At 40.4% G+C, this 12,193-nt stretch overlaps 1 protein-coding gene across 18 annotated transcripts in view; it reads left to right on the top strand.

Moving 5' to 3' along the window:
- CSGALNACT1 (chondroitin sulfate N-acetylgalactosaminyltransferase 1) overlaps window positions 1-12,193 on the top strand; it is a 409,995-nt gene that overhangs the window by 285,372 nt on the left and 112,430 nt on the right. The window contains exon 1 of one of the 18 annotated variants that reach the window (XM_072634993.1): window positions 9,703-9,965. The exons of the other annotated variants lie outside the window; for them this stretch is intronic. The gene's annotated coding sequence lies outside the window, so the exon portion shown is untranslated. Of the gene's footprint in view, window positions 1-9,702; window positions 9,966-12,193 lie in introns of those variants that run through there. 18 annotated transcript variants of the gene reach the window in all.

Here is a 12,193-nt window from a genome sequence, read left to right as displayed (position 1 = left end):
TCTGCCTCAGTTTCCTCATCTGTAAAATGGGGCTATTAATAGCACCTCCCTCCCAAGTTTGTTATGAAGATCAAATGAGATAATATTAGTAAAGTACTTATAGCACAGTGCTTGGAACATCAGCAGGCACATTGGTTAATATCAAGAACCACTGCTTTATACTTTACTAGGTGCGTTTCTTAACCCCAGGTTAGAAATTCTAGTCATGCATGTGACCCAAACTCTTTTGTGGAAAAAAATGGTCAAACTCTCCCCTGTGGGCATAGATAGATGGAGAGACATTGAGAGAGGGAGCACTTATTATAGGCCAGGTATGGGCAAGTGCCGGGAGAGTTTGACCATTTTTTTTCCACAAAAGAGTTTGGGTCACATGCATGACTAGAATTTCTAACCTGGGAGTTAAGAAACGCACTAGTAAAGTATAAAGCCCAGCTTGGCTTCTTGATATTAAATGTCGTTACAACAATAATAATACTTAGCATTAGTATGGACCAGGCACTATGCTGAGCATTTATCTCATTTGATCCTCGCAACAACCCTGGGAGGAAGGTGTTATTTTTATCCTCATTTCACAGACAAGGAAACTGAGGCAAACAGGTTAAGTGACTTGCCCAGGGTCAAACAGCTAGTATAAGTGTCTGAGGCTGGATTTGAACTCAGGAAGATGAGTCTTCCTGACTCCAGGCTTAGTGCTTGGTGCGCTATGGTGCCATCTAGCTGCTCCTTGTTCACTTGACTTTGAAATCAATCTTGGACAGCTTTCTAGAGCATAGGTTTCTCAATAAGTTTTTTTAAGTACTTATGATGTATAGTGCATAATAGCAAACATTCTACAAGGGGAACACCTGGTACCACAGCTTCTCTTCTGACTTTTATAGTGGTGGCATATGCCAGCACTGTTGGCTTCTGTTTCTAATTACTTCCCCAGGCATCCTTTGAGTGAAAAAGTAAGCATAGTTGTTCTCTCCACCCTTCCGCCCCTAAGAGCCAGTTTATTTTGTCATCAATCCAAACATACATTGAACAAAGTTAAGCCATCAAACAAATATGGGTTAAATATTGAGGTCAAAATAGATTTCTTTGCAGAGGTCATATCTAGTAACACCTTGAATATCAGTTAATATGTCAATAGAGCAAGGATTTCTTAGACCAAGAGTTCTTAACCTGGTTTCTCTCAAAACTTAAAAAAATTTTATTTGTAATTTTATAACTGGTTTCCTTTACAATCATGTGTTTTTTAAAATTTGAAAACCTTCCAAGAAGAGGCCCATAGGTTTCACCAGGCTGCCAGAGGGGTCCATGACACCAAAAAGCTTAAGAACCCAAGTCTATATCACTGTCTCAACTCAAGAACAACATGTATCTTACAGAATGTAAGAGTCCCAGTGGGGGCTGGAGGCAGAGCTGTGAAAGACAATGGAGGAAAATAGCAAGATGGGTGAAGAGAGAGACATGGTAGGGCATCAAAAACAATGCCAGATACTTTACCAAGTTGCTTATAGACTCTCCCTCTAAGCCATTCTATTCCTTCTCACTTTTAAGATCTGGCAGCATGGTTCAGTGGAATGAGCATCAGATTCAGAGCCAGAGACTGATCATCTTCCAGATCCCAGCTTTGCTACTTACTCCTATATGACCTTGCTAAGTCATTTAACGTCTCCTGGCCTCAGTTTGATAAGACGAGAGACCTGGACTCAGTTATCATCATCACTAACATTTCTATAGCCCTTTAAAGTTTGCAAAAAGCTTTGATCTCGTTTGATCTTCACAACAATTCTGAGAGGTGGGTGCTATTGTTATCTCCATTTTACTGTTGAGGAAACTGAGGCAGGCAGTGATTAAGTGACCTTCCCAGGGTCACATAGCCAGATTTAAATTTAAGTCTTTTTGATGCCAAGTCCTGCATTTTATTCACTGCACCTCCTAGCTCTCTAACTATCTTTACAAGTCTAAATAGATAATCTTATGATCTGGTATAACAATAAAGACTCATCAATGTCAAGGCTATGACAATGGTTGGTTGTTTGTGTTCCCCCAAATTCCATGGCTTGTGGCAAAATCCCATTACAAAAGAAAGGTTCTGTTTTCATGTTCAAGGAGCTGAGTCCCACCCCACCCCCACCCCCTAAAAACCCAATGCCTCCTTGATCTGGTTATAACAAATAATCTTATAGGAGAATTATTTCTAGAGTTCTATGCCTCATGGCTATGTAGTCATGGCTTTCTAAAAGGACTTATTTATATGCTTCATTATCAAATCAGAGAACCACGAAATATTACAATTGGAAAGGAGCCATAGAGATCATGTGGTCCAAACACTTAAAACTTCACTTCATGAAAAAATTGAGACCCAGAAACATGAAACAACTCACTTAAGGCCACATTGATAGCTGGTATCAAGAATTTCGATGAGCCATAACTGAACTGAGCTATGACTAGACTTCCTTTGTCCTGATGACAGGTCAGTTACCCTCTCATTCCTTATACTCTCCTACAGCCAAAGCACAGTTTGGTGAACTTTGAACAGAAATGTCTTGCATTTTACCAGCCTTTTCTGGTTAGGTTTTCACATGATTAAGTCATGGTGGTAGGGTGCTGAATGACAAGAATATGGAACCATCTCAATTGCCACCAGCCACAAGGTTTGGCCACAAGAAAAAACTTGTGTGCCTCAGAGCAACCACAGAGACTGGGGGCAGCCAACCACTTCCCACACCTGCTGTCTCACCACAAGGAACCACCCTTCCACCCAGGAGCAGCAACTGTAAAACCCAGTGCAAATTGCCTTCCATGGTAGTTATCAGGCATGATTATTCTCTATCCCTGCCAGAAACTGTTTTTGGACTTGTTTCTCTGAGCAAGACAGAGCTAGGGAGCTCATCTGGGGATCTAAGGTACTGTAGAGCTTATCTGGGTTCCATTTTCTTTAGTGATTGTGTGTGATTCTTTGTGGTCCTGGGCATGACTCTAGAGCAGGTAGAGGTTCCCTTCATGGCCCCCAAACATCAGTGTTCCCTCACAATGATCTTTTTGTCTTTATGCCTCTGTATAATATGGGTAGGATTCAGAGGCAGATCCTCAGTGGGTCAAGCCATCAGGTTCAGTAGCCTCTAGTGAGGGTTGTCTGAGAATGTGTTTATTAGACTCCTTTTGTGTTTGCCAATAGAGGGAGCAGTCAGAGGAAGATAAAATACTCTTACCTGAGCAGAGGGAGGTTAGAGGTGGGCAGAATACACCAGCCATTGTCTTTTTGCAAGGGACAGAGTAGATAGTGCAGGACATGGGCACTGACCCCTTCAAAGAAAAGGAGGAGGAGGAACCATGACTTCTAACTCTTGGTGTGGTGACAGCATCTGATTAGCCAGCAGGGGAACACCATTGTGTGTGCCATCTTTGACATAGCTGCCATATACTTGTACTAAGACAAAACAAGATACAAAAATGACCCAGAAACTTTAAGGAAGAATATTATATTCTCTTATAATAATCTCTTACAATATCCAGTTTGTATATTTTGTAAATTTCAACCAGTATTAGTCCATTTGTGCTCCTAACATCTCTTGAGTTACAGAATGCAAGGACATATAGCTTCATTTTGCAGTTAAGGAAACTGAGGGCCAGTGAGGCTAGGTGATTTTTACCAATGTTGCCCTGTGAATCAGTGTCAAAGCCAAGACTGACCTTGGGTTTTGACTTTAATCCTAATATTTTTTCACAGAATCACAAGATTAGTTGGAAGAGACCATAGTGCCCATACCCAAAAGGAAACATTCCCAACTGTAACATAGCAGCAAGTGATTGGTCATTCAGCTTCTGCTGCAGTGATGGGAACTGAAACTCCTGAGTCCCTTCCACTATTGGAGAGCTCTAATTGTTAGGAAGCCTGAATGTACCATTTCCACCCAATTCTCTTGGTTCTTCTCATTAGAGCCAAAAAACCCCACAACAGTCCTTAAAATACTTGAAGCTATCATCTCCCCTGAATCTTCTTTTCTTTAAGGCTAATCTACATACCTTCATGATCTTGAGGTCCTTTACCATATGGGTCATCACTTTCTACATTCTCTTGCCTTATTGTCTTTTCTAGACTATGCCTTCAGAGCTCAATACTATGTTCTGAATGTGATCCGACGAACAGAATACAGAGGTACTGTCACCTCCTTATTGCTGTGTAAGCAATCAATCAACCAATCAGCCAATATTTATAAAATACCTACTGTGTGCTAGACATTGTGCCAGGAGTTTGAAGCTCTGTTTCCCTTAATGCTATCTGAGATCTCATTAGCTTTTCTGACTGCTGTATCAAATGGTGGTCCTTTTACCCTCCAGATCTATTTCAGAAAATCTGTCATCTAACCATATATCCCTCATATTGTACACATGAAGTTGATTTTCTAAGCTTAAGCTTACAACTTTACATTTGTCCATATTAAATTTCATCTTGTTATATTCAGCTCAGTGCTCTAGCCTGCGAAATTCTTTTTGGGTCCTGACTGTCAACCAGTTTCTTAACTCTCTTTCTCAACTTTGTGTCATCAGCAAATTTAATGAGCACGTTTCTACTGGGTTCTGCTATCTCTCCAACCCTATTGCCAGAATTTTCATCATTACTGCATATTTCTTCCACTAGGACAGATCATAACCCCTCTCCATTTCATGAGTTCCATTGGTCTCCAAATTCATCACCTGTTGACCAGTCTTTGAGTCATAAGTCTCTTAGCACTTAAACTATTTTTTTCACATTGCCTTTACTTGAAGCTTCTCTAATTTGATTGTGTTCAGGTCCTCAGAAACACAAGGTACAGCTGAGGAAGGAAGAGATATGCTGAACCCATTGACCCATAGCAGTGCTGATCCATCTGAGTAATAGGATGAGCGTGAATGCCTAGCCTAAAAGAATACTATCTGGAGAAAGACAAACTGACATTTTCATAATACCTACACAAATACCTCCGCGGTATATTCTTTCCGACCCAACAGTTAGCACCAAATCTGGCACACAGTAGGAACTTAATAAATGCTTGTTGATTGATTACTTGCCACCTTTTCAAGCCATAGGTCTCAGCTTGGAGTACTTTCCCTGCTTCAGTGAACATTGACTTGACTAGGCATGACCTCTGATTTATAACTTGGACCACACCCCTTTCCCACTATTTGGTCTATACCTTCAGGCCCCAGTACTTGTTCTTAACTAACAACACATATTGGGTCCTTGGTGCTGCCTTATTCCATGGCCCTCCCTTCCTTGTTCTGCTGCATCTGTCTTGGCATAGCTTCAAACTCTGCCATCTGTCACTGCTTGCTCCTAATGGCTAAGGCCTTTGACAACCTCACGTTATCTTCACATCACAATGAGATAGTAGAGCTCACATTTAGGGGAGCCTATCCGAATTGCCACTAGGATTTAGAACAGATGTTCTTAACCTGGGGTCTGTGAACTTAGATTTCTTTTTTGTTACTATATTTCTGTATAATTGGTTTTCTTTGTAATTCTATGAATGTTTATTTTATATATTTAAAATATTTGTAGAAGAGGGCCACAGTTTTCACCAGACTGCCAAAGGGATCCACAACACATAGAAGATTACAAACTTTTGAGTTAGAAGGTCCACATTTGTGGCTGCTTAGGTTGCCTAAATGAGTGATGGAATGAAAAGCATTCATTAAGCATTTACTATGTACCAGATACTGAGGTTGAAAATATGTGATGGCAAGATAGTCCATGTCCTTAAGAAGCTTCTACTTTAATGAGGGAAATCACATAGTAGTGGAAATTAGGGTTTAGGCATGTAAAGGGAAGGGAGTTATGATCTGTAAAGTGACAAAAAGTGGAACAATCAAGCAGTCTATTAACCCTTTCCAGAGTCAGTGGCATAGATATGATTACTATTCTTAGTGTAAAGCCTGGGGTGGGGTGGGGTGCCCAGTGTGCATAAGTTCCTTGGGAGAGGAGACCATGGTGGCTTAGCTCCTCCTGTGTCTGGGGATCTGGTGTGAAGAGTGGAGGGGCCCAGGTGAGTGGCAGGTTGACCACCTTCTTCACCAACAAACAAATCAAAGTCTGAAGGCTTTACTACTCACATAATCTTTTCCTTGGAATAATTTTTGATATCATAATTTGGTCCTGGCTCCACATTTAACATCTGTCTTACCTCCTGCCCTCCTGGCATTCAACCCCTCCTTTTGGTTCTCTGCACCCTGCTCATTAATACGATTTCTCTTCCAGTTCCTTATCCTGCCCCTGAGTTCTTGCTTCCGTTCTGATGTGCTGATTGAATCCTAGGTGTGCAGAGTCGTTTTTTGCAACATGAGGGCTGTAAGACAGGTCGGCACCTCTGCATGAGGCCCATTTTACAATGTTTAAAGAAGTTTTAAGATTGGTCTTTTCTGTTGAAACACTGACCTTCACTTATGCAGCAAATTTCTATACTGCTCATTTTATCTGAAAAGAGAATTCTGTTTTCTCTTTTCTCTCCCTACTCTCCTCCCTGAGTAAATCAAATGGACAAGTGCTACACATAGTATAGGTTGACACAGGACAAAAATGTTCTGGGTGACTTATACCTTTGACCTACTCTTGTCATTTCTTTGTCTTACATTTACAACCTAGAAACTCCTATGCACAATCTCCCCATCTACCCCTGTGAAGTGCTATTTCTTCACTAGAAATTCCTTGGCTTGTCCAGTATCATTCAGTTTTCATGAATCCTTTCATTGACCCACTGTTCTTTCTGCAGTCTTTGTCACATGACTTTCATATGACCTAGTCCAGAGACATTATCTCACTGACCAGTTGGGTAGAGACTAGGCCAGTTGTTGGCCTAGGAGAACTTTGGTTTGACCCATTGTGATGCATAACAGTCACAGAGGTATCTGATTTTTTTTCTGGGCTTACAAAAAAAAAAAAAGAATGGGAATCCCTGGGTGTTTTGCTGGAGTACATTTCCTAGGATTACAAACTCAAAACTTTCTCCATGGACAAGAGAAGAGACGTAAGGTCATTTGGCCTGGACGTTTTTCAGTAAAGTTGTCTTGAAACAGATGTGTTTGAGCATCTGGCACCCATCCAGATGCATCTAATATTGCCTAGATAGTCTCTTGATAATTGTGGTAGTTGACCCACCCTTGTACACAGCTTCAAAATACCGTTCTGGTGTAAATATGTGCATCATTCTGGCTAAGTTGAATGAGTACTGCCCACAATGGCTCCTCCTGTGCCTTCTTTTCCCTCCTATCTTAATGGACCAAGAGGATATCATAGACACTTATGGCAAATACACTAGAAGTTCACTTAGAATAGTTCTCTTCAAGACTGAAAAGAAAAGGAAAAGAAGACAGAAAGAGGTCTGGGGTTCACTATTTGGATCCTAGGAAAAATAACTTTGTGCTGATTTCTGTGGCTTTTTAATATAGTTTCCTGATCCTAAATCTCCCATTTCTGCTTTAGAACATGGAAACTAGTTAAGATGACTCCGGGCCATACTGTGGGTAATAACTGGGGATTGGAAGGGATGAGGACCCTGTCCACATATGAGGCAGGTGGAATCTGGAGCCTACACAAAGCTGTCTGGGTTAAGCAAAGACATGATTCCATTCTAGAAATGGTATTTGTCTGAACTTAGATTTGAAACCAAGAGGATATTCCATAGGAAAAAGATGAGGTGGATAAGAAGCACCAATAATCATCTAGGAAAAAGTTTACATCTTTATTTTTACTAATATTTAACTGAAATTTAGTATTTCTTCAATTATAAATTTAAAAATAACAAACATTATTCTGATGAAAAGTCTGTTGTCTTTATCAGAATGCCAAAGCTTGAAAGTGGGGGAGCTAGGGTTCGTGACACAAAGTTAAGAATCCTTGAGCTAATTGATGGAGTAGATCACAAGATCTACAGTTATCTACCCAAGAGAGGTATGAATTGGAATTGGAACTGGAAGATGTGGTCTGCTGTGAAGGAAAGTGCTTTGTAAACCTTAAAAACAAACTGTGAATGTAATCTTGTGAGAGGACAGAGTGTAGAAAAGATAATGGCGAAAAATACGCATTATAAGACTTTTTGGTATCACCAGTGACTGACTATTTGATGTTTATCCATAGGACTTTGCAGTCTTTTCCTTTGTGGCTGATGCATTTGATATCTACCCTTTTTAGCTAATTTTCTACCTCCTTTCCTTAATTTTTTTTTGTTTAGCTACAGGCATGGCCATATAGGTAGTATTACTTCATTGCTATCTAAGCAAGTGCTAATATCTGGTTATTGTTCAGCTGTTTTTAGTTATATGTAGCTCTTCGTGACCCCATTTGGGATTTTCTTGGCAAAGATACTGGAGAGGTTTGCCATTTCCTTCTCTAGCTCATTTTATAGGTGAGGAAACTGAGACAAACAGGGTTGTGACTTGCCCAGGGTCACATAGCTACTAATTGTCTGGGGCCGGATTTGAACTCATGACGATGAGTCTTCCTGACTCCAGACCTGGTACTCTATCTAGTGTGCCTCCTAACATATGGACCTGAGTTCAAATTCTGCCTCGGACACTGTATGTCAATATGGACCTGAGTTCAAATTCTGCCTTGGACGCTGTGTGTCTGTGTGACCTCAGGCAAGTCACTTAACTTCTGTCCTTCAACTTCTCTGTCTACAAAATTGGGATAATATAACATCCACCTCACAAGGTTGTTGTGAGGATCCAATTCATCAACATATGTGAAGCACTTTGCAGACATTGAGGTGCTGTGTAAGTGTTGTTATGTTTATATTAGTACTGCTATTGTTATCATTATATTACTTTATAACTGAGAAGGATCTTGTAATACCCAAGAAATATATACTGATTTAATGTAAGACCTCATATTGAGCCTCAGAGTTAAGATTAGTTTTGTCTGAGACTCAGAGAAATCTTTCCCTTATCCTAAGGGAAAGCAACAGTTGATTGAGAATCATAGGCATGAAATGAAGCAATCCTGGGATATCCCGTCCAGCCTGTGGTGTGTTCACCATCATGGCCATGAAGGCAAACTCTCCCTTGTGCACATCACTGCTGACTTCAGCTTCTTAGAATTCCCACGGAAACAAAGCTCAATAGTTGTCTCTGGTCTTCTGTTTGCCAAAGCCCCATGACCTCCATAGACTAAAGGACTGAGACAATTGACAATAGTGAAAATGGAAAAAAAAAATGGAAGTGCCTTTATATGTATGTTTATAGCTTGAGATCTTAAAGGGGGAATTCAATGGAGGAGGAAGGGAGTTCCGAATAAAGCTACGTGTTTGAATGAGCATATAGTGGTACCTTTATCCAGTTTTGAGGGCCAGCATAGAAACCTTTGAATAAGAATTCTAGCAAGATACTTCTTTTGCCTACTTTGTCCCCACCCTCCCGCCCCCAAAGGTGTGTTTATTTAAGCCACTGAAATATAACTTCAGTTTATGGCTATTAGCACAACTAATCCTTTGAGGGGAGGTTAGCCTGTGACACTGGAATCAAAGAGCTCATTGTGTGGGACCTGAAATGAAACATACTTGTATAGCCATGTGAGGTACGAGGGTCACCACTTCCTGACCTAACTAGACATGACTTATTCTCTTTTTCCCTCCTCCCATCAGTTCTTTTGGCCAGTCCCCAGAAGGTGGAGATGCTGTGTTGAATTTATTACTACCTCTAGAAAAACGTTGCCTTCATTGGCCATAGAACCTGTCACAACCATGTTTTCAGGGGCAATGGCTGCAGTCATGTCATTGCTCTCTTTAGCAACTCGGTGCCTACAAGGCACATGGGCAGCACTCCCCCTGCCCCTCCTCTTACTTCTCTTTCTTTGGCCCTAGATGGAAATCTCCTGGCAGGCCACATCTCCTGGCTGGAAGCTCCCATGGTCTAACCCTAAATGTACTCACTATGATGAAGCAGATTGAAATGCCCACCCTCTCCTGCTTCCGCTGTTGAAGTCCTCCTATTCAGGAGGGCAGGTTAGTCAGTGTCTCAGCATTGTGGGTGGTTTGGGATGGGTGGTGGGCTTATGAAGTGTTCATGGGACTGAATTTACTCTGCTGGCTATGGCTCATTTCCTCTAGAAGCTTGAATTATTAAATGAGATGGTGAGCAACATGCGTTTTCAGATAGACCTGCGACCTCATCAATTCAGATAGACCTGTGACCTCTATTACATATGGCATTCCTGCCCATCCTAAGCAACCCTAGTTCATGTTCTCTCATAAGTTCATCCAAAGGGGGTCCGCTGAACATGCTGCAGGATTTCCCTATTTTCTCTTGACGTTGGGAAGGCTTCCCAGGGAAGCCTTCTAGCCATGCGATGAGTTCACCCTCTCTTCTTATCATATAATTACTTGATGACATCTTTTTCTCCTATTCTTTTGAGTTCCCACTGGTTTTCTGTTGCAGCTGGTTTATACTCACCATATGCCTCTCCATTAACTTCGGTGTGATGTTTGTTTTTTATTCTTTAGAAATAGTGGTATTTCATGTCTAATTGCCATAGAACACTGGTATAATGGTCTATTTTTTTTAAGTGGGCCTTTGCCTTCTTTCATGGGGAACTTGGGATCCTTAAAGGAGTTTGTGATTTCCCAACAGTAACCCAGACTACTTTTCTCAGCCTGTACAAGTCCTCACTCAACTCATGATCCATATATATATATACACACACACACACACACACACACACACACACACACACACATATGTGCACACATACACACACATACACAAACATATGCATTGGACAAGCTCAATAGGGTCATCCATTCAAATGCCCATTGACATGTGAGTAATAGACATTTTCCATCCACTTGGTCTTCCTTGTTTGGATAGATAGGTCATACATTTTTGAGTGATTATATACCTTTTCTAGAGGGCTCTGTAGTGTTCTGGTGCATGATATAGTCAACAAGTTATCTTCTACCAATGAGCTTCTGTAGTATCTCAGCATCTACTGGGAGTCCCACTTCAACCTGGAATCTTCATTGGCTCTCTTCTATCACAATAGCTAATACCTTTGGTGAGCATGTATCTGCCTTTATTATATGCCTCACTTGATGTTTGTGATGAAAGGGGTCTGTTTTGTTCCATCAGATAAAAATGCTTTCTTGAGTTAAGCAGGGTGGCACATACCTATAATCCCCACAACTTGGTAGGCAGAAATTGGTGGATCACTTGAGCTCAGGAATGCTGAGCTGCAGTGTGCTAAGCCAATTGGATGTCTGCAGTAAGTCCAGCTACAGTTTGGTAAACCTTCAGGAGAAAGAAGTCATTGAGGATGCCTAAGAAGGGGTGAACTGGACCCAGTTGGAGACAGAGCAGATCAAAGTTCCACTGCCAATCAGTGGTGGGGTTGGACCTGTGAGTAGCTGCTATACTTCTAGCCTGGATGAGATAGGGAGACCCAGTTTTACACACAAAAAAATGGTTTTTGGTAACCAAAAAACAATAAACAAAATTGCATCTTTTATTCTCTACACCTTTCAATTTATTTTTAAATGATAAAGATCATTTATTGTTCAGTATTGCTTATGAAACCTACTTGTTCATTCCCTACTAATTTCCTCATCAATGGATTTTCATAAAGATTTTGTGTCACTGAGAGTGAGCTTATAGATCATTCGTTAGGTCACCTTCTTTTAGTGCTACCTCCCAAGTGTGATGGGAAGACTGTTTTTAATGGAGAACTTTTACTCATCTTTTCCATTTTCTTCCATTAATTGTCTTCCTTACATTTTTATCCTTGAATGCTCTTATGATGGTTTACTTAGTTTTATATCTTGCCCTATTTTAAAAAAACAACAAACCCCAAAATTTGTTTTACCTTTCATGGCTTATCTCTGTTTTTTAAAGGACCCTGCTTATGATTTGTACATGAGCTTTCTTTGTAAGGTCATTCAAATAAGTTTTCATTTGAATCTTGGGTTTTTTTGGAAGCCGTTTCCTTCCCTTTGGAAGGTCAGATTTTGCTGACTGAGGCATTTTCTGAGCTCTTTTTTGTTGTTGTTGAAACAATTAATTTATATTAATTACACTTCCGGATAAAGTTATAGCCAGTATTAAGTAGTTTCTGTTGTCCGTTTCCCACTTTTGGTTGTTAATTGATTATTTAAATACTTAAGGGTTATGTTGATTCAGCTTTATAACATTATTTCATTCTTTTTTAAAGCTAATTCTGAATTTAACTATAATAAATTGA

Source organism: Notamacropus eugenii, chromosome 1 (assembly GCF_028372415.1).
Source record: "Notamacropus eugenii isolate mMacEug1 chromosome 1, mMacEug1.pri_v2, whole genome shotgun sequence".
Lineage (NCBI taxonomy): Eukaryota > Metazoa > Chordata > Mammalia > Diprotodontia > Macropodidae > Notamacropus > Notamacropus eugenii.
The sequence above is the reverse complement of the archived record's forward strand: the minus strand, read 5'-3'. Positions and strand labels throughout refer to the sequence as shown.